We start from the raw sequence: 23,696 nt of genomic DNA, 5'->3' as shown, positions 1-23,696 counted from the left end.
TTGATCCAGAGGATTAATTCCAGGCCTAGCTTCTAAACTTCCGTAAGGATTCCCTACTTTTAAACATCACTTTTTATAAAATGTTGTCTAAGCATCTTTTCTTTCCCTTGTTTTTCCATATGAATTTATTTTGAAAGCAGATTCTACAGTAAGATATGAGATTAAGCATGTAGAACATCTTTTTTAATATCTAAATTGTCATCTTCTGAGGTTTTGTCTGTTTCATCTTGAATTCAGGCAGCCTCCAGGTAGCCACTTTATGTAAGAAAGAAGCACAGAAAGTACTACTGAATTCAATTCCAATTTCTCTAATCCTTCAGTTTCTTTTATTTCCTTATATAAAATACTCGGCTTATTTTCAAATAAACTTTTGGACTTTGATCTGATCAGAACAATTATTTCATAGCTACTGTCTCTTCCAACCCCGCATAACTCTGAGCTACTTTTGTAGCTGGATACAATTGAAATTATAAACGAGCATTCATTTAGATCAGAAGACAAAAGCAGTACAGAAGAGGAGACAGAACCTTGCATTGCCTAGAGAGCACAAAGCATATTTCTGTTATTTTTCCAGTGAGTGGTAGCTAAAGCAATTTGGCCCTCACAGCTATCCTACAGTTCCATGCTGTAATGATAGGACTATAAAGCAGGTCCTGCTTCTATATTAAACACATAGCAGACAGGTAAAGTTGACTTTCCTTTTCAATGATATATTTTGTTTATCTGGCAATATTTTAGCAGCAGGGAGGCTACAGGATGGCCTCTGTCAGAAGAGGCCAGAAGCTGCCACATATTAGATATTAGCCAGTTGCAGCCAGCTGGTGGAGCTTAGTTACCTACTGGTGTTAAGAAACCACAAATGATCAGTGGTTTAGAAATAAGTAGTACAGTGTCAAAATGTGTTCAAGTGGCAGGATTACATGATGCTGAAAGCACTCCTCTCTGCTAGAGAGTTATCTGGGAGATTGCAGAGCTCCCTCAGGAGACAATCCTTCTCCTCTCCCAGATGGCTCCATCCATTCTCTGTTATGCCTTCAGGCTGCACTGAATTAAATGCCAACATGTTATGCATGAGTTTGCTCAAGGAATTACTCTGCTGTTCATCAGTAATGGTTAATTGACCAAGAAATATCACGTCCATGTCAAAAATGCTCAAATTAAAAATACTGTACAAGAAAAGTTTTATGTTACAAAATACTACTTCTAAGACAGCTCTTTCTCTTCATTTATAAGGTTAGTTCATTTTTGTTGTGGAACAATCCTAATTGCTTTAAAAAAATAATTTGAAAATTCTTCAATATTATCACTGAAAGGACAATGGATATACAGAATTTTATTTCTGAGAGTGAGAGTTTTGTTTTATTTTTTTTTTTTTTTTTTTTTTTTTTTTTTTTTGTACCAATCTATTTTTATTAGGAACAATATTATCATGTTATTACATAAACTGATGGGAGTCTCTTGCTTTGGCAGAAGGGGGATGTGATGAATCCCACTGAGTTTACGGAAGCTTTCAGGCACACGGAGGAAGCCAAAAATGCCTTAAAGATCTGCCTACTGCTTTTGCACTCTTGGAGGATGGGTGTTTTATCATTTAACTGTTTTCTTTACTCACTTCAGAGCAGACATACACACACACTGCTGCATTTTCCTGCTTTCATCTTTCCTGATAGGGGACAAACACTTTGCTCTTCCTGGCTTTCTGCCTTCCAAATCCAACCAGAATAATTGGAATCAGCATTCTGGGAGGCCTGAAGGAGGGCTGTGTGGTCAGCAATGCTCCATACAGCAGCTTTACTGAAGGACTGAAAGTCCTCCTGACAGTGCCTTCACATACCTTTTCCATTTTTTAATTCCAGCTAGGAGAAAAAAAACTAATCCAGAGTACTTATATATCATGTTTTTGGATTATGGTACAAGATTTCAGTTCTGACAATTCAACAACAGTTTATTGGATTTACCAAACATTATATGCTCAACATTCTCTTTCATTCCTAACACATTACAGAAGGAAACTCACAGACTCTCATATCACTTATATGTATTTAAAAAGGAAAATGTGGGAAGAACCTCCAGCTGCCAATGCACACAGACAAGTACAGGCAAATGTACATATCCAGTAGCAGACATTTTTATAATCTGAACTATCCACAGCCATGAATTTTTTCCATACATTACAATGCTCCTGGAACTGCACTAATGAATTACTGGCTTTTGTGTTCTTATCACTGTATCTCTATTAAGTTCATTAATTCTGACATTGTCTCACTATATTGTAGTTACACAGCTTTGGCACCAGCTTTTCACTTTATCTTCTGCAGAACTGTGTCAATCCCAGTCTTGTCAGTATTACATAGATCAAAACAAAATAGCTTTAGCAGGTAGATCAAAGCAAAACAGCAGAGCATATTCTGGACAAGTATTCCAGTGCTTTCAGTAATGGTTGTGGAGATTTTCATGCAGACATAGGCAACGATATTTACATTAAGGCAATTTATTCCTGCCAGGGGTCCCAGAAGAACTCTTACTTTATGAGCTCTGGTCTTGAATTCAACCCAGAATGAATAGGATGAATATAAATGGAATGAAGCCTTTTCCCAGATTGCATGATACACTCTGTATCTGATGAACAAAGTAGCAGACCTATCAGCTGGGCATTTCACTAGTACACTCTTTTTGTTATAATCTCATAAAACCATTTTTATAATAAATGAACTTATTATCATACAGTTATGCATATGTTCAAGTAAAACGCATTCCCTACATGATCTCTGCTGAGTAGTATCCCTCAATTTCTGTCACTTCAATTTTTAACACAGTTATAAAGACAGCACGTAATCCTTCATTCTGAAGTGTCTGACTAGACAGATTTTTGAAGCAAACAGCAATCAAGATTTTACCTAGAACTTCTAGAGCACTATCTGAAGATTAAATGTTTGCTACTGTCCTCACATAAGTATATACTGATTTTCACTGTTTCCATAGCAGTACATTTCCAGTCCCAGAAATCCCAAGAAGCTCATGCTTACTACTGTTTATTTTCTGTGCTTGACACCACAGGATAAATGGAAAGCCTTATTGGATGGATACCCATTCCCCCTGGCATAACATTCATTTAATGATGTTCACAATTATCTTTGAAGCAAAGATACTGGCTTATTATGAGCTATCATTTAGCCTGTGGTGCCATGCATCTCACAAGAAATTGCCAAAATTGATACAGACTGCAATGAAGGCAAGCTGTGTAAATTAGATGTGTAGGGAGTTGCATAAAAATCACAGTGCATATTAGGAATTAAGATGGGCACACTCAGTCTTCTGTATAGTAAATATCAGTATGCAGTCACACGGTAAAAGAGGAATATAAGGTTTTCACAAAGATGTGTCCATGGCAACTGACAGATTATTTTCACTTGTCTTCAAAGATGTTTCTAGCATGAAGGGTTCCATTAAGCCTCACAAATAAAAATTACCCTCAGAAAGAAGACAATGTTAAACTTACATTCCCATATTTTCCATGGGAGCTAGACATTATTTTTATTTGCTCTGTACAAATCTTCCATTTCCTGTTTTTATTTTAAGAAATTTAAAAAGAACATATATATATATATTTCACTTCTTACCTTTTTTTCGTAAACTTTCTGACATTTTAAGCAGATTTCCTTTCTGATCAGTCTCTCTCTGTATTGCCCACGGGCTGTCTGCATATTCCTAGTGTTCTCCTCTTGAGTACCCATCCATCCAGTGGCTTTGAGGCCATTTCCTGCAGGAAAAAGAAATTTTTGTAAAAAACTACTCTGAAGACCTACAGATTTTTAATTCATAACAAAACAAAACAAAAAAACAAAACAAAAAAACCCCACCAACTGACCAAGCAACCAAAAGAACCCCATAAGCCTCATCCACACTGAAGAACTTGAGCTGAATTCACAGTTCACTAAATTTCTCAAATGTTTCCCATCTGAAATAATAATAACAAAAATAATTAATAAACTGTTTATGTTATATCTATATAAACTTAAACTGAATTAAATCAGGGTCAATCAATCCAGAATTCTTTCCTCTGATCTTTACCATTCATTACCAAAGTTCTCTTTACCATTCAGTCTGAAAAATCATATAGACTTCTTTTGATTCAATAACAAGAAAAATGTCTGTCATCAAGCATAGCTGGAAGTTCATGGACCTATCCAATACTAATAGTATTTTTCTCCAAGGTATAAAGAGAAAAATGAAATGTCGTGTTCTGAGCTATCTTTTACTTCTAATAATATTAAATCTATCCTCGCTGTTTGGTCCCGGAATTTTATGTCAGTATCCCCAAATACTGCCTATTGTCTATCTCAGACTCAGATTCTACAGCAAGATCCAGCTTTCAGACTCAGTCACCACCTCATTGTATTTAGCACAAACTGAAATAGTGGAATTAAACATTCATGAATAGAACATAAAAAGCAGCATGCCAATTGTTCCCCACCCCCTCCCTTCCCTTTCTTGTTCTTTTTGGTCAGTCTAGCTCATTTATAGTTAAATAGATAAAACATGTTATGACATTGTGGACTGGTGTGTACCAGTTGTGATTTCTGAGTCATATACTAGAAGCAAAACATTCAACAATAATTAGTAGTTGAATGTCTCCAAAGAAGGAACAGGGAATCTCCCATTTACATCAATGATGCCACTCATTATGTTTAAGCAAACACTCATAAAAGCAAAACTCTTTCATTTGAAATTCAGTTAGAGTAAATCAAAATTCAATAGGCAAAATGAAAAATAGATAACAAATATAATAATCTTTCTGCGCATGTCAACATAGGTACTTCTAAGGACAAATATATATATGTAACAAGATGCATCAGTGCTATAATCCTCCATAGCATGCCTCAAGGACAGAAGAACGATAAAACGTGCATTTGCTTTGCACTTGTCCAGGGTCAGGTTGCATATAACAGTCTAGAAATAAAAGCAAGTCCAAGAAGGAAAGAAGCAATGAAAAGCAAAAAATGTCTTCCCCCCGCCCACAATAGACACACATTCAAAAAGAAAATGGGTTTCATATTTCTGTACTGGCTTTACTCAGAATGGTACGAAGGGATATATCCTTCACTTCAGTGCCATAGATGGCAAATCATAGATCATAAAATCTTGGAATGACTTGTATTCGAAGGGACATTAAAGCCCATTCAGTTCTAATCACTCTATCATGGGCTTGCTGCCCTCCATAGATCAGGATGCCCAGGGCCCCATCCAAGCAGGCCTTGAACACATCCAGGGCTGAGGAATCCACAGCTTCTCTGGACAGCCTTCGCCCATGCCTCATCACCCATTGAATAAAGAACGTTTTCATAACATCTGACCTAAATTTCCCCTCTTTTAGTTTAAAATCATTCCTCCTTGTCATATCTCTATCAAACCACGTAAAAAAATCAGTAAAAATGAATCACAGTGTGAACATTCCAATGTGGACTGATATAACAAAAAGAAAGGAATCATAGTTCACCTGGCTTAGGCTGCTGAAGATGACTCCTCATCTAGAAGATCAGTGGCTCCTTCATCAGACTTGCCTGGACGCGGACTGGTGTTTTATGCACGTTCCTAGCATGAGGTGTCCTGTTTCCACAGATAGTTTCTGGGAAATAAAATAAAATGTATGCTAATGAATTGATATGTCAGTATCAGATATAATAATCATGAGTTGCATTCCAAAGTCTCCTGAGTATTTATTAAAGTATACTGTTGATTTAATTTTGTGTTTTGATTTCTGAGTCACAGAGTTACAGATCACATTTTTAAATGATCAATAGCAACTATGGTAATTCATAAGCCTCTTACTTTTCATTTAATTCTATTTATTTTTAGAAAGCTGTTACTCCTAAATAGCCAACAGAATTCATAATTAAGTTTCAAAGTAAACAATGTATTACTAGTCATAACATAAAATTGATGGTATTAAAATCAATCACATCGCTGAAGTAAAAATTTGGCCTTTAAATGAAAGTTATGTGGCTTCATGTGGAGCAACAAAGAGGGAGAGATGGAGAGAGACAGAGACAGATTCTAAAGCTTGATCCTGTTTTGTGAAGGCAGGGAGCTCAGAAATACGTCTCGGGATTTTCCTGTGAATGTTATGCTTGTGAAATGTTAGATTATCAAAATCTAACTGCCCCAAGATCAGTCATCACATTCCCTTGAGATAACAATTCATGACATAGTGAAAATCACAGGTAAAGTACAGAGCAGAACTTTCATTTTTCTCTTCTGACTCTCCAGAAATATGTAATTGAAAGCTAATTGAAGAACATGAAGACCATGCACACCTTAGTGGGTAAGCTTCTCCTTTGAAAGATCTTCTGCCATTGTCCTTCAAGATCTTGGACAATTGCCTTGAGTTAGTGAGGCTTTCTCCTACTTTTATTTTGCCTGCATCACACCTGCATTCTACAGCTGAGAATTTGAAACAGTTTTGTTGCTGCTGCATCCAGCACTGTCACTGTCACCTCAGTTTTTACTATGACCTCCTTCGCTTTATTTCATCCCACCTGTGTTATGCATTTGCAGTTTCTTTCATTCTAACATTTTCATTTATCCATTCTGTCAGTAGCCTACTTAAAAGGTTATTTCAGATAATCACTTTACATTTCTGTTCCCAGAATCTGTTCTGACTGCAGGCCTGTAGCTAGGGTTATTGTAATGTACCATCCTAAGGCAAGCTGGACTATGCAGAGGAACAAGTCTGCCTAGGTAGATCAGTCAGTAAGTGATACTCTGTTTAATTGGTTTTACTTGTACTTAAGTGGTACTAGTCAAACCAACAAGGCATTTATCTTCTAATTATTCAATACAGATGTATGGGAAATAGAAAAAATATCTGTCTTTTTCAGGCTATGTGGCAGATTGAAAAAACTTCTGAAGGTTCAAGAATTTGTCAATTTTTCCATTGAAAGTTATGGAAATATTAATACAAATATGGATGAGTTAATAAGATTTATTTTTAATTTCACCAATTAACAAACTGAAAAACACTGAGTGATTCGTTTAAAAACAAACCAAAAAGGTTTGTTTTTTTTTTTTTTCTGAATTTTGATGCATTTGAAAAGTAAGAAAAAGTTCAACATACATGTTATTTCCATGGTATCCTGAATGTCGCTTTTCACTGACATCAGATCAGTGAAGAAGGAGGTGATTTTGTTGTTGGAATGTTAATTGCATTTAAAAATATATTTGCATAGCATTTTTCATAAAGAAAAAATGATCATTTACATAGCTATTTGCATACTCATTTTCAAATGTTTTTTTAAAATAAATGATCCTATAAATTCTGATTCTGAACTCCTTGACATTACACACAACTGCAAAACTCTCCTCAGAAAAATCAGTGCTGAATTATGGGAGGGAAACCTGATCTAGTATTAGATATGGAGGTTAGCACCCTGCCTGTGGCACTGGGTTGGAACTTGGTGATCCTTGAGGTCCCTTCCAACCCAAGCCGTTCTATGATTCTATGAAACAAAGTTTCAGACGAATAAATGAGACCATAAATGAGTAAAAGTACACGAGAGAAATTGTAACAACTCAAAAGTTTCTTAAAATTCTCATTGTGTAGAAATGGAAAATTTCAGTGAAAAATTTAAGGCATAATATTTTAGTTGCTTTTGTTTTTGTTTTATTTGCAAATATGTTACATGACATTATATGGTTGTGAATTTTTATGGAGGCAGCATCTCTTACACAACACAGTGATCTTCCTGATAGATTTTGATTGGATGATCTACTGAGAAATGCGAAAATCTGCAGCATCTTCAACTCTGGAAGTATTCTATTTTTAAATACTGCTGTTTCGCTAAAATGTTTAATTAAACTGAGGAGGTACTTCAACTTTTACTGACTTGAATATCCTCCAAGCTTTTAATTTTGTACAGCTAGAGATCAGACACTACTCAAAGGCATCCGCATCCCATCACCTCATGGGATTCTAAATTCAGCTGTTTTTGTTAGCCCCTCTTAAGATACAATGCCAATCTCAATGATGAATGCATGTATTTATTCAGTTCCTAGATGACACCATTCTTTAAAAGCTGAAAAACACAGCAAAAGAGAGGACTTTAATGAAATGTACAAGCTTATTGGAAGCAATCTACTACGAATAAATACAAGTTTTCTGGTTTTCAACGGGCAATTTCTTCAAAACAGCTATTGTATCACAACTAAAGAAAAATCAATGTCATGCTTCTCACAGAAAGGCAAATATTGTGTAAGAAGCAAAGTAATTACTTCCTCTATGTGATACTTGTAAGATCTCCGCTGGCAGACTGTGTCTAACGTAAGAAACAGAGGGATCAAGTGGAAAAAGTCCTAGGAATGAAATAATAAAAAGTAACCTGCAAGCACAAGATATGAAAAAGCTTTGAAGGCACTGGTTTTGATTAATCCAGGAAGGAGAGTTTACAATACGAAACTTTATGTACACTGAAAATATATGAAAAGAAGGAAGGAAAAAGAAGCTAGTTTTTTTGTTTGTTTGTTTTGTTTTGCCAACAAAGAATATGATGAGAAACAAAGGTCTTTAGCTGAACAGGGAAGAGAGCTGAGATTGCAAAGCACTGAAGCGGATTGCCCAGATAGACTATGAAATGATCACCTCCAACAAACCTGTCTGAGTTTTTAAAGTAAAACTGAGGAAATGAAGGATAGTTCTCCTTGATATTAAGTGAAACAAAAATAACACTAAAAGTGACACTGTTACAGCAAGTTCTGGCAGTGGAAGATGATGCCAGTGTGTGTGTAGGTGTTATTCCACAGAAAAATAGGACACCGGCTTCACATGTTGCCATTGTGACTTCAGAGCTTTGCAGTCTCCACCTGGTAATTCTAGAGAACATTTATTAAAAAAAATAAAGTAACTATATGCATTTATAGCCAGGATGCAAAGTACAGAATATTTTCGTTGATATTTAACAGAATGGCCAAGTAGAAAGACAGTGACTAAATAACTATATTTATATGGTTTTCCACTGCTCTTTTTGATTGACTTTATCCCATGTGATATCTTCCAGTACCCTTTGTGGAAAGCAAAAGTACACCGATGTAATTACTACCTTTTTTCCTATGAACATAGTATTAGCATAGAGCTAGAGAACACAAAGAGATGACACTTATAAGCAAAATAAATAAATAAATAGATAATCGTTTTTAATTATTTACTGTCATATATTGGATTATTTTATTTTTTTCATGATATCTTAATGACATCTTCATGAACTTCACATTTTTTTCTGCTCTATGAAACAACTCTTTACAAGTTAAAGCAAGTGATTCTTGTATACTCACCTCACAAGACAAAGAATGTTCTTTAGTACAACTTGATTGTTCAAGTTACTGAATCTTCTTGTCCCCAGAGAGGGAAGTGTCAGAACAGCTGCATTTGTCTCTCTAGGAAGTTTTCTTCCTTTCTTTTTAAAGACTGTAAGAAAATAGATTATAAATAATTATTAAGATTACAAGGAAGTACAACACTTGCTTAGTGATGGCATTTTAAAAGGATTCTCTTAATCAAAGTAGAGCAGTGCATGTTTCTGACTACTACAGTTCTGCAGTTGTTACATGCTTCAATATCAGTGAATCTCAAGGTGCTAGAACTGTTTATTTGGCAGAGATAAAGGAATACTATAAAGGCAGCAAGTAGGGATATACAGGAGTGCTGTGAACCGTGTAGCTTCGTTTCCAGGCCTGCATTACATGACGTGCATAGTTATACAAAGATCTGTACTAATTCATTTCTTGCAGCATAATTTGTATGCGGTATCTGCAGTGCTGAGTTCTACAAGAGAGAATGGTGATTTCACAGGAAAAGCAAAAACTTCAGATCAAATGGGCAAGAAAGGACTGAAGAACAAAGTGAAACAGAGAAATTGCAAACAGTTTATGGAACAGAACACTGTTCTGAAGATGGAAAAGATAACAATAACTGGATAGGTTAAAAAAAAAAAAAGACAATCTAGTGAAAAGATTGAGAGGTAACCGACAAAGCTATTCATTTGTGAAGGCTGCTCAGAAGTGAGGTCACAACACTTACTAGACATCTATCTAGTATGACTCACACGAAGCTCCCTCAGCTGTCCTCCAGCTCCACCTTGAAGCTGTTTTGTTGCTGTTCTATCATTAATTCAATTCATAGTGCATTTAAATTGTAGCCAGTTCCCTTTAAAGTAGTCATCAGCCTCGATTAGTTCTGACTCATGTAGACAATCTTATAAGACTAAGAGTTGGTTGTCTGAATTCTCCTTTGCTCCCAGCTAGGAAAATATTACTGTACAAACTAAACACTGGAAGTAAGTCAGGGATGGTAGCTGATAGTGCTAGCATAGACCTGCTAATGAGCAAGGATGAATAGCAAGCATGTTTTAATGGTAGACAGTAAAACTCACTGGAGTTAAGTTTATACTATTTTATTTTTCATTACCTTACACCATTGAGACAGCTTGTTTGTCAGCTCCCAAACAGGACAAATAATGAGATGTAATGAAGTATATATTATTTCTAGGACAGTAAGTCAGAATAAGAAAAAGGAATAAAAAGGTTGCCTGTGGGCTGCCACATTCAATTCAGTTCACAGACACATGCTAAACTCCCTAGAATTGGCCTCTTGACTGCACACAGGCCAAGTCAATCTTTTTATGAAAAAACAAAGAAGGTGGCTTTGGTAGTGACTGTTCTTCCTAACAACAAACAAAAGTTAAGGCTCACAAGCAATTTTAGGCTTTTGATGATTGGCAGGCAATAAACAACATCTTGTTCTAACATACAGCATCCTTAAGCATATTCCAGAAAATTGGAAAAAACCGCATTCATTCTAAGGTCACTGAAGTGATGGGATTTGTCATTTTTGACCTGCCATCAGTACAGGTCAAGTTACTATAGAATACGTTGGTACTTAGCTCTGGACTTCTTCTAAACTATTACTATTCTGAACTGAAAAAAAGCTAATAACTATTTTCCCTGTCACTTGGAAAAAGTGAGTACGATACAAAAAGAAAAAAAAATCACCTTAAAATGATTTTTGGGAACAGAAAATTTGATTCAAAGTGACAATTCTAACAACATTTATTTTGAGCTTTCTTCAAATAAAACAAATTAGAAAGAAGAAAAAATATTTGAGCAAATGAGAGACAAGCTGTTAAACAAAAAGGCATAAAGTAGAGATTGCAGCACACAGGCAAAGCTAATGAAAAGATATTTTAGGCACATTTAGCATTTAATACCTGTAATAGGTTTTATTTATTCTGACTGAAAAAATACATTGTTAAAGTTGTTGCTATCCAGTTTATAGCTAATGTACTAACGTCTGGAAGATGACCTGCTGTTTCAGATGCAAAAATGCATCTGAATGCATGTGACGTGCCAACATCCAAAAGTCTGCCCCTACTCTGTCAAATGACACTATGATGTCAGTTACCTATTGTACAAGATTTTTATAATGTACGTGAATAAAGCAGAACAAGACAGGATTCAAAAAAGAACAGAGACAGAGAGTTAAGGATAAATTGAAAACAAATGTCCCATCCCGATCCAGAACATTTTCATGATAGGGAAAAGAATGGAATGTTACCTTTTTCATACTGCAAATCAAGTACATGTAATACATTCCTTGGAATGTAAATCTGCTCAGTAGACATCAAGTCAAAACAATTTGTTTTCTTTAAAGAAAAACTATTTTACCTGGGTAGGATTAAATTTTTGCTACAAGACTATCTAAGTAGACTCAATTTAACATCCTTCCACAAGTCAAGGTGAATGCCCAATTGTAAAAAAACCGTAATAATAAAGTGTATGTTGCTTTCAATCTATAGATGTATTTTCATAGAAAGACATGGTGTTTTCAATTGTATATGTCCAGTAGAAGGAAGGGCTAAGCCCTCCAGGAATAGAAAATTCTTGGCTCTATTAGGCAGTGTGAGCTTTTCAGCTTCTATGTATTTATTACTTTCATATATGATCAAAATGATTTATCACCCAATCTCCATATTTTATTATTTTGCCTTGCACATCTTTCACTCAAGCAACTGACTATAATTCCCTGCAGTCATTCCAATAATAAAAGAAGTCTGTTAATGATTTCCTCCAATGATGATTTCCTCCAATGATAATGATCTCCTCTAATGATTCCTCCATAGATCATTTAATATTCATCACACCTGTATAACAAATGATTGAAGTTAGACGAGTAAAAGAAAGAATCTTACAGCTCTGCTCAGAACTGAAATTTTGAAGTGTTCCTTAACTGTGCTTTATTGTATCTTCATTATGCCAACTGACCCACTTCAGTACTGATCACCCAGTAGATAACAAGCTTTTAGTCAAATTCAAGAGCAAGAATTCAATACTGAATATTGGCTGCTCATGGTGTGTTATCTTTGTGCAGAACTGATTTTATAGAAGTAACAATGTACGAGTGGGGAAAAAAAACCTATTCAGTCATGTCGAAACAGCAGAATGAACTCCTACTTCCATTGGATTGAATGAGGAAAAGATTTTCTCTTTGACTTTACATCTTCAAGATTAACCTCTTAACATATGTTTAAACTATTGGGCCTGATGCAATTCTGGATCTGTTTTATGTACACAAAAGACTTCCAAATAATTTGAAAAAATATGGCTATGTTATGAATCTACCATATAAGAAAGAAAATATTTACTGATAGGTGATTATTGGACTTGATGTTCCTATTTGGATTTAATTATAAATACAATTATAAAATGTATAGAAAAGAAGGTAAAAACAATTAAAATAATGTGCAGGAAAAGTCGTTGCAAACATAAAGTTGGAAGGTTGAATCTTTAAGTTCAGAAACATTGTCTGAAATAACAAAATATGTTGGTGGATGTCAATATAAATATTACCATAGAATGTTTTTTTAAGTGGTGACTACAATCTTGTGGCTTTCTAGTATGAGGACAAATCCTAGTGGTGGTTTTATACACATATCCATAAAAATGAAGATAAAACAAGGCACATAGTCCAAGAATTCTTGGGCATAACTCTTACTTTTCTATGCACAGATGTCTATTTTTGAAAATGAGCAGTATCAAAAGGTTCCTGTATTTCCTCTTCACAGATGCTATCTCAAGATAGTAATGAAATGTGTCTTTCATTTTTTATATAAAATATTTTTCTGGCTTCTGTCTTTTTTTTTTTCTCCTGTGTGTGAATCATTTTTATAAGCTGTATTTCAGAATATACCCGTGATTAAATGCACTATAAGCACATATAGAATGCTTCAGTTAAAGTCCAAATATTAGTTTCTTATGTGACATCTCAGTCATGTACAACTCCTGTAAAAATACAGTAAAAAATTGACATTACCTCTTTAAATTCTTATGTTTCAGATATGATATATGCCTATTCTTTGACCAAATGTATCAGAGACAATAAGGATGACTGTTTTGTATTTTACACAGCCATAATAGAGGCATAATCCTGAATTAGAGAAGCTACATATATAAATTCAGGTTATACATTTGCCAAACCTATTTCTAATCAGTAATATTTTGAGAACACTGTTTCCATCATGACTACTTGAAACGATACTTCATTGTCTTGGTAATTTTCCTCTTGCCATAAAATGGGTTAATAAGGACAATTGGAAAGACAAGCATATAGATTGAAACAGTAAATGTCAATATGATTTAAGCATCATAAACCATCATAAGTGGTCTTTAAAATCCTGATACAGAAAAATGGAACAAAACACACTGAGTGTGATGCAGGAGAGCTAAGAAATGAACTTAAGCCTTACGAAACCCTGTGCAATACTTAACTACAAATCGAATCTGATAACTAACATGGTGCTTGCTTTGAAAAGGAGCCTAACCTTTTATATGCCTATTATTTGTTCTTAAAGATGGATATAAGGCAAAGATTCTGATATCAGAAAAAGTTATATGCTATCCTGACTACCATTGCATTTGTACTAAATCAGCATGCTGGAGGACCCATGGTTGTATTCAAATGCCTTTGAATTTTTGGAGAATGCTGAAGTTTAAAAGCTGACATGAAATGACAATTTCATCAGATAGTTGGGAAGAATAGGGAAAATCCTACAGTTCTGGCTTTTAAGCTACATCTGAAGTGGAAAATTTTCATTTCACATTAGCCAGAAGGTCACGTAGCACTGCATGTTCTTATCTTTCTCAGAGTGTTTGAAATAATTGAATGTTTGAATATTTCTGAATCATTTAGGAGAATAAAAAGAAAGCAAATCACCTTGCTTTTTGTTCAATATCTTGTTCAGTATTTTTATTAGACCCAAGAACAGAATTCTGCATAAAAAGCCATCTAGCTATTTTACTACAACAAAAAATACTCCCCTCACTAAAGTGGCTACTTGCATTTGACATGCTGCAGTGCCAAGGCTGCTGTTCAGCTATGAATTAAGCCAGTTTGTGTACACATTTCTCAAAGCACTTAATCTTATTGTTTGTCTGCTTCAGGGGAAGTACCTGGAAAAAACAGAAACTATTAATAAGGTGTAAATCATTATTTAGTATGGAAAGTGATTGGCAATGACAGGTACTTTTCATCCCTAAGAGGTTTTCAAGAGTTCAAGTCAATGGAAACGAGCTTTTTCTAGGGCCATACACATGCTCCCAAGGCAGTTGTAGCTATATAGTTTTCTCCATGTCTGAAATCTCTTAGAAATTAGGAAATAGCACCGGGCTTTGTGATTTTTTTATTTTTTTATTTTTAAATCAAAGGACCATGGACAACCAAACTTCTTATAAAGAGTAAAGCCAAGACAGCATCCAAGTAAAAGGCGTAATCTTGACAGAAAAAAAATCTAGGTTTTGCCACAGATGAAGAAAAGAAAGGGGAAAAATATCCTGCTTCAGAATTCTCAGGCATGAAAATTACTTCATAGTAAAGGTGGTTCATTGGAAAACAATTTCATTTCTAAACAAATTTTTGTTGCATTTCCAATTAGATTTCATCATCACAACTTAGGCCCCAGAGCTCAACTGTCAACAGTTTTTTCTTCTAAATGAAGATAGCTTACTTCAGCTTTTAGAAGAATGTGTTTGAATTACAATTGATTTACTTTCATTTTTTCAAAATAGATTTCAAAGTAATTTTTTCAGTGTTTTAAAATACATATTTTTCTATTTTTTAGTTGACTGTCAGAAAATGTTGAAGGGAACAATTGATTTTATTCAATCTTGAGGAAGCGATACTTTTGTCAAAGAAAAAAATTAACAGCTTTTAAATATCCTTCACAAAATTTATGGATTATAAACTTTATGGATTGAGACTGTATAAGGCTCTGTCCTTCATCAGAGCTTGTCACCTTTACTACCCTTAGCAAAATACTGGGCAACTTAATGTACTTCAAGGGAATGAATCTAGGGAGTTCGGGCAAAGAAAACATATAGCCTGGCCTGAGACTGTATGGCTCCCAAGATCACTCTTTACTGCATTGCTCACTACAGAATTCATTCACTAACCCTGCAGAATCCAAAGTGTCTCAGTTAATACAACTCCATTTAAAGGTTGATGTTTGAGGCCAGAACCTCCCACTTAACAGCAGAGAAATGGATAGAAATGGATGCCTGGATTTACTTACCAAGAACATAAAAGTTCATCTGTAAGAAATCGTTCACACCACTGGGGCATAATTATGTTTGTTTACCAAAAAGTATTGGGGGGGAAGAAAGGAAGAGGAGATACAAAACAACAAGAACAAAACCCTAAACAAACTCCTGTTAACAAGATCAGAAAAGGGAAATGATTTTTGGTTTGGGAACAAAAACATCCCTTTAATTATTTGTTGTATGCTCTTTAAAGTACTACTTCAATTTGGAGTACGTTGGACAACAAAAATAGCATGTCATTGTTAATAAGTTTGAAGCCAGTGGCTGGATTAACAGAAAGTAAAATAACAGTGAAATAGAATAATGGTAAAAACAGGTGGATGGTCAGATGGAAAAATCATTAATGTAAACCTACATGTTGTACATGATATTGAGATTGGCAGGTTAATAGTAAATTCTATGAGGGATTCTGGGTAATGTGACGAAAAAATGAGTGATTAAGCAAGAACAGTTTCAGTTATAAACAGTAGGATCCTCTTTCCCAGAAATTAACACATGGAAAAACTATCAGAAGCTGCTTTCGGTAGGTCTGTTAGGAATCAGGAGTACTTATATGTAACCTGAGGAATAAACACACTGCCTGAAATAGCTGTTCTTTCTAACTTTCTAGCTTTCTTCTAACTTTCAGTGTTATGTAGCCTTCATTCCTAATAACAGAATTGTCTTCCTCTAGTATGACCCCAGTTTTCCTCAGTTAACTTAAATCCCCTGCCTTTATTTTAAAGTTGTGGTCTAAGCACACAAGACAGAAAATTTTAAGAATAAGTCTATAATTTGTTAGGAACCTTAAAAAACATTAGTACTGTAATTAATCCTCAGGTGAGTTTATTCATGTTCAAATATACTCTTAATATCATCATCATAATCAACAATTATGAGAAGAGAAGCAACAGGATAACGAAGCTGCAACGGCTGAGCATCCTGTCTTTCAAGACAGACTGAGACTGGTAAGGAGAGGTATTGGCCACATATTTGTATTTTACTGAAACACTAGTATGCCTGAACTGTTAATGAAACCCATTATATAAAGGGTTGCATGAGTAATATTCCATTTGCTGTATCAAATTGACACAGCAAATTGCTGAATGTAATAATTCCAGTAAACTGATTAACAGTATCTGATGAGCTTTCTTTACCTCCCTGAGCAACTGAAGTTATCACTTATGTAGTAAGACCTGTAAAACAAACTGGAAGTAACTCTTATTTTGTAACTAATGGTGAATTACATGACACTTCTGCCAAAAAAAGCTTCACAAGCTGCCATACCAGCTGGAAATACTTCTGTTTAGTATAAGAAATGCAACTCTGATGAGCTTTTATAGACATGACTAATTCAGTTTAGCATCAATGTAAATTAATGTATTGGTATAGCCAATAGTAAAGCCATCAAATGAATGAAACAGGGCTGGAATTGTCAACATTTCTCCCCTAGCATGTATTTAAGAAGATAATTACAACTACATGTGTCTCCAGACAGTGGCAGAGACAGTCATACATTACATTCAAATGTGCCTGAGATTTTTTTGGGGAATGGACTTGAGCAAAACAATCTGTCTTACCCGCTGAACAGTACAGCGTGCATGCAAATGAAATTTAGTTTAGTTAACATGACAAAAGGGATAACACTGCAATTAGACAAAGAATGCACCCTATCAAGCAAAAGCCTGTCCAAACAGATGGCCTTTCCAATACACTTGAAGGTCAACAGAATCTGAATTTGCCTATGCATTTGTCAGTAATCACAGTATTTTACAGTCTTTTTCTACTGTATCTACAGGATGCAAAAAAAACCATAAGAAACAGACAAAAAAAACTACCTGTGCATTACTTGTCAGTTAAAAGGTAGAGCCCATAAAGCAGTTGACAAAGGAAACTGAAAAAGAAATCTGTTGCTCTTCTGTTAAAGAAGTTTTGGTAGCCCTAACTGGAGAAGGCTAATAGGGAGACTTAGCTTTGCTGAGGGCTACTGAGATTTTGGCTGTAATTACAAAAATAAGACAAATTTAGAAACTATGGGGAGAAAGTTTCCTCAAATATTCTTCCACAGGACTCACTTAGAGAACATGGGACCTTTGAAATAAAGAAAATATAGGAACAGAGGAAGTCTGGCTTAATCATCGAAGGCTGTTTTAATTTATTTTTTTATTTGTGTATGCATGTATGGTTAATTAATTTATTTATTTATCTTTTGGAATTCAGGTTTGTTTTTTTCTCATTAAATGCATCTCATGTACATTGTTCAGTGAAATGTACAAAATGGACTTTTGTGGGAAGTATTAAATGTTTTAGTATTGACTGTACATACAGATCATCTACTAAACAAAGTAGGATATTCATATTTAAGGCTATTTACATAGAGAGAGATGGAAGACAGGATGTAAAATTCTGAATCTTAGCCTTTGGTTAGACTGCATGGGATCTTTTAATGAGATAAATATGGATGATATACTTTAAGAGATTTCACATGAAGAAGTTCTATAAACAAAAATTGTGAAGTGTATATCAGGCACTGAATATTTCACACCAAATAACTCTGCCTTAATATAGTTTCAGTAATCAAAGTAAAATGCTGTATTTTAATGCACTGCTACAAATCTTACATAGCACTATTAAAATCAGTGACATTAAATCTACTACAGAAATTGTAAATAAAAACAATTTAAGTTTTTTGCAATCAATTTCTCCAAGGCTAAGAAAATAAAGAAGGGCAGAATTTGATCCGAATTATATGACTTATTTTTCCTTATTTCTCCCCTTAATTTATATTTTAATACTCTGCATCATCACTCAGTTCCCTTCTTCTGCTTTATTTTCTTTACCATTCTCCCAAAATTACAGAAAACTGCATTTGAATAAAAAGCAACTACAGAATGTGATAGGTAACAGAAGCCTGTTGTCTTCAGTGAGGCTTTCTTATGTTTCTTACCCTGTTCCTCTCGATTATTGTCTTTATATTCAACCTATCATTCTCTTCTCTCCTCTTTCCACATTAATTTCTATAATCAATTCCTTTGTTTCAAAATAAAAAGTTAAAAAAGTAAAAAAAGAAAAAAAACCCTCAAACCACTAAAAAGCAACCCATCTTTTTTTGATAAATCAACATGACCTAAGGCATAATAAAAGTTAGAGGAAAACACTAATCAACCACAAACAATCTCTCAAGGAAATCCCTTAGCCTGTTAACCTAACCCATCCTTATGGTGGTCTGAAGAACATAAAACAAATTGCTTTCTATTTCTTAGCTATCTAAAATGATGCTCCCTTCTACCTGTTTTTTTTTCTCTCAACATCCTGCTTCTCTTTTTGCCATAGGAAGTTTTTGGAAATACCAAGCTTAACTAGGACACGTGCAAGGATACACTCCTATAGCCACCACCACCTGCCTATCATGCCTGATGGAAAATAATTAGGTAACATTTAAACATTTGTGACAATAAGGCTCTTCTAGTTTTCCCAAGCTGCACAATACTGTTCACTGTACAAAACATTTTCATTATTAAATCCTTTTTCCTCATTTCTCCAAGCTCTTTCTTTGAGCAAGTGGATGACTATCACCACCTTGCTTTGCAGCACCATGTTCTGAGATTTAATTTACTGCAGTAACCCGCAGCAGAATCTCTACACTCCATTTCTTTGTAAAGAAACACCAGAGGGATTTATGTTTTAAAATAATTATGCATCTCCACATGACCACTCCAAGCCACAGTAAGGATTGATATTCTTTAAAAGAAAAAATGAAAAACTGAAACTGAGCTGTACCTTGCAACACAAGCTTTCAATCAAATAAAAAGACAAATTTTTCATTAAAAACAAAGGGGGGGGGGGGGGGGGGGGGAATTTGATTGTACAGAAAACACTTTTACAGCAGTGTACAGAAACAGTGGAAAGTCTCAGCCCATAAATAGTATTAGCATTTTTAAAGGAACTAGTAAATACTGGAAAAGATGAACCATCTCAATAGAGTACATGTGGACTTCCAAACTCTTTAGATAAAGAAGGGACAAAAAAGCCATTTTTAATTTTCATGTTCTTTTGCAAGAAAGGAATTTTATCTTAAGAAAAAAAAAGGAAGGTCTTTATCTCAAAGTGTTAAGTAAGAATACAAAGGCAAATACAAATGAGAGTTTTGCACAGTAGAGGAGTTTAGCATTGAATTCTCAAAGGCTTATATCCTGGATGTGTGCTGCAAATGTACATACTTACATACATATATATGATCTGAAAAAGATGGCTTAATGCTACACTGTCTGTGCTAAACAGTTCAACAATCAAACAACAATCAAAAGCAAAACTTACTACAAAGATCTGCAGAAATATCTCACGGCACAACGTGACTAGGTAATAAAATTGCAGGTGATGTCCAATATGAATACAAATTAATGCACATAAGGGGAAAAGTCCCAAGTATGTATGTATAGGTACAGCTTCGAAATACTACAGTCAAAAATAAAACCTGGAGTCTATGAAAATATAAGCTTTTTTCTCCATAGCAGTGAAGGAGAAGTTCAGAACTTTAGAGAAATGCATAAAAGGACTCAGAGCAAAATAGAAAGTATTTTTAGGTGGTTTCTAATAAATTATAAATACCAGGGTGGGAAGGAGGCATAGGAAAGCTTGCATAAGGCGACACACTAGGAGGCTGTATAGTGCTTACATGACTTCCAAAACTGTGGGCAGTAAAAAGAGAAATGAAATTTGAGAAGTGAATGAAATAATAGGACTGAATACCCTGAAATTTGTGACAGATGCTATCTGTAAAATTCTTTCAAACTCAGATACTGACAGCTTTCATTTATGCCTCCTCTATGCATAGCTAACTTACAGGTAAAACTCCATATGTAACATACTCAGAAGAATGCAGTGTTAAATCCTGAACATATACATGACAACTGTTCATAACTTGGAAATTACTAACTGGCTCCCCCTTTCATTTATTATTGTTGTTTGTTAAGTTACAAATGATATTAGAACACAAAAGAATGGAACAGTTTTTACTATCATCCTCATCCTAGAATAGAGCAAACCCAAAAATTCCAGTTTTCCTAATATCATTATTTCCCCAAAAGCTCAAAAGAGAAACACATCTTCTAGCAGATGCATAAAGTAGAAAGCAATCCATGATGAGTAATAATTATGGAACACTGATACTCACAAAAGCTAAAAATTGAAGAGAGTTATGAATTTACATCTGAGTTTTGAACTGAATTTTCCCTGTAGTGTTTCAGGGACACTTCTTGAGGGAAAATAAACTCATGGCCCATTTACAAGACAGCACGTAAACTTGTGGCCTTCAGAGAAAATAAAATAATGCTTACTATTCTTCAGTTGTTGGCTGTTTTTGTTCTTTCAATCTTGTCAAATGCATTCAAAAATTGTTTCAAGTAAAAAATGTTAATAACTGAGCTTCTTCAGCCAGTGAGAAATTATGTAACAAATCTGGGAAATCCATGTAGCAAAAATGTTTCAGAGTTGAAGGAGAGTTAAACTTGAATCATCAGAGAGATCTTTAGATAAAATCAGTGAGAGAAAGGCTATTAAGCATTCCAAAGGGCTATTTTTCTTTGGTATGAATCATACTGGAAAAGAAACTCAAACAAGGCCTAACAAAGTGAGATGAATTAGGCCATCATCTTGATGAAGAAAGACTCCAGGTGGCTGATCTTGATGCACCTGTGTACTGCTAATTTCATCTATGCAGAAAATGAAGAGGGTGAGCCTATGCACACTGCATGTCAGAGTGAGTCATAATAGTTCTATTATATATTGAGGTTATATTAGCAGGAAGGATCTGTCATGCAATTACTTAATGGCTCAGTACAAACAATATTTCTGTTGTTTTTAGATTTGTCTGAACCTGATATAGTTCAGACATCAAGAGGCAGGGACTAGTTCATACTGAGGAATGCTAGGATCAGCACTGAGGAGATCCAAAAGTAAAATGGTATGTGCAAAGCTATTACAAAAGAATGGGCTGACAGTAGGAATAGAATTATTTATTTGGGATTTAGAAGACTTGAAATCCAGTGTATCTGATTAACTTTCTCACCAAGTCTCATCCCACTCAGTGGGTTTTGAAGGATGTGAATACTTTTCTGTCTCCTTAGTCACACTTGCCCTAGTCAGCAATAGGTCGCTACTGCGATGGAGACATCCAAGATTCAGAGGAATAATACACATTAATTTACTGAGAGCTTTCTTAACAACTATCAACAACTACATAGAGGTAAAATTGGCTAATTGACTAATTATGACTAGTAAGCATTACAGGTGAGACAATTTTAGGCCACGGCTACTACAAAGAGTAAAAGAATAAAAGAACATAAACAGAAAAGAGAGAAAACTGGGAAAGAGAGACAGACAGCAAAACAAAGCAGCTCACCACTCCTTGATCCAGCCACGTCTTGGAATCAGGTGCGGATCTTCAGAAGTGATTGGTCGTTGGAGGTGGTGTTGTTCAGCTGATGACTACTGACAAAGATAGTACCAAAGTCCAAAGTGGGGGAGTCAGCTCTTTCTACAATGGCAGCTTCTGGAATCTCAGCAAGAACTTCTTTTTTCCCAACTTCCAGGCCTTGAGTCAGCCGATTAGAGGAAGCAGGGAGATGCAGACAATACAAGACTATCATCTACCAGTCTGGAGTTGTTTGCTTTCAGGCCAAGTCTTCAGCCAATTAACACTCCTGAGCACTCCCTTTCAAGGGAAAACAACTCCGAAGAAATGTTTTCAATTGTAAAATTGTCCACAAAGTGCTGCTGGTAGTGTCATGTTGATTTGAGAATGTCCTTTACAGTCTCAGACACTAAGAGTCCCTAAACACACACATACAAATGTGGGATACATCTTCCACATCCAGGGAGAGATCTACCTGAATACTTCTAACTAAAAATTGCACCACAATGATTAAATTTCATTACAATGCAGTGTCACGCTTTCATCTCTGATAGACGAAAGGAGGGAAGGAAGGATAGAGTAGGACCATTGCAGAGAATTGAGGAATAGAATCAATATTCTCTTGTCATTTTAAGTGATCATTTTCCTGCTTTCTGCAAGTTGTTGTGATGCACCAATTTTATTCTCCTTTGACATCAGCTGGGAGTTTATTTCACTCTCTGATAAAAGGATAGTTCATAACAGAACATGCTATGATAGCACACATCATCTGGGCCTCCTTGTTTTTTATTTCATTTTTAAAAGTTAATCATAGAATCTGCCCTTTGCTCTCATGGCCTTCCCCGCCACTCCCTCTGAAATCCCTGAAATCTCTCAAAAAAGCACAGAATATATTTCCTTGCAGCAATTCATTCCAGTTTTTTTAGCTTCATTAGTAAGGCAAATTCTCAGATACCAATACTGTCTGCAGAACAAGCATTTTTACATATACAGAGCCTCATTCATATTTATATGTATACTTTTATTTTTGTATAGCATTTCATATATATTCATAGAATCATTGCATAATAGACTGGCTTGGGTTGCAAGGGATTTTAAGGGTCATTTAGTTCCAATCCCCCTGCCATGGGCAGGGTTGCTCAGTGCCTCATCTAACCTGGCCTTGAATGCCTCCAGAGACAGGGCACCCTCAGCTTTTCTGGGCAGTCTGTGCCAGTGTCTGGCCACTCTTTCAGGGAAAAACTTTCTCAACATATCTAATTTTAATCTCCCTTCTTTTAGTTTAAAATCACTCCCCCTTATCCTATCACTATCAGACTGTGTAAAAAGTTGATTTCCCTCCTGCATATTAGCTCAAAGTACTGGAAGGCCATAGTGACGTCTCCTCGGAGCTTACTCTTCTCCAGACTGAACAGGTCCATCTCCTTCAACTTCTCTTCACAGAAGGGCTGCTCCAGCCCTCTGATCATCTTCGTGGCCCTCCTCTGGACCTGCTCCAACAGCTCATATTTCCTGTGGAAGGAGCCCAAGCCTAGTCCTGCAGAGGGACAATTTTTTCTCTCACCCTGCTGCCATTCCTGTTTTGTTGCAGTTTGCCTTCTGGGCTTAAAGTGCTCCCTGCTACCTCGCATAAAGCTTTTCATCCACCAGAACCAAGTCCTCCACA

At 35.3% G+C, this 23,696-nt stretch overlaps 1 long non-coding RNA gene across 1 annotated transcript; it reads right to left on the bottom strand.

The window, feature by feature from the left end:
- Positions 1-1,990: 1,990 nt before the first annotated feature.
- On the bottom strand, positions 1,991-22,148 carry LOC125700076 (uncharacterized). Its single transcript, XR_007379779.1, has 4 exons — positions 22,019-22,148; positions 9,325-9,457; positions 5,498-5,626; positions 1,991-3,760 (listed from the first exon to the last, which is right to left on the bottom strand). It is a non-coding gene; the product is annotated as an uncharacterized LOC125700076 (long non-coding RNA).
- Positions 22,149-23,696: the final 1,548 nt, after the last annotated feature.

Source organism: Lagopus muta, chromosome 14, assembly GCF_023343835.1.
Source record: "Lagopus muta isolate bLagMut1 chromosome 14, bLagMut1 primary, whole genome shotgun sequence".
In the NCBI taxonomy this organism is placed as follows: Eukaryota; Metazoa; Chordata; class Aves; order Galliformes; family Phasianidae; genus Lagopus; species Lagopus muta.
Note: the sequence above shows the minus strand (reverse complement) of the source record. Positions and strands in the feature narration are given on the sequence as shown.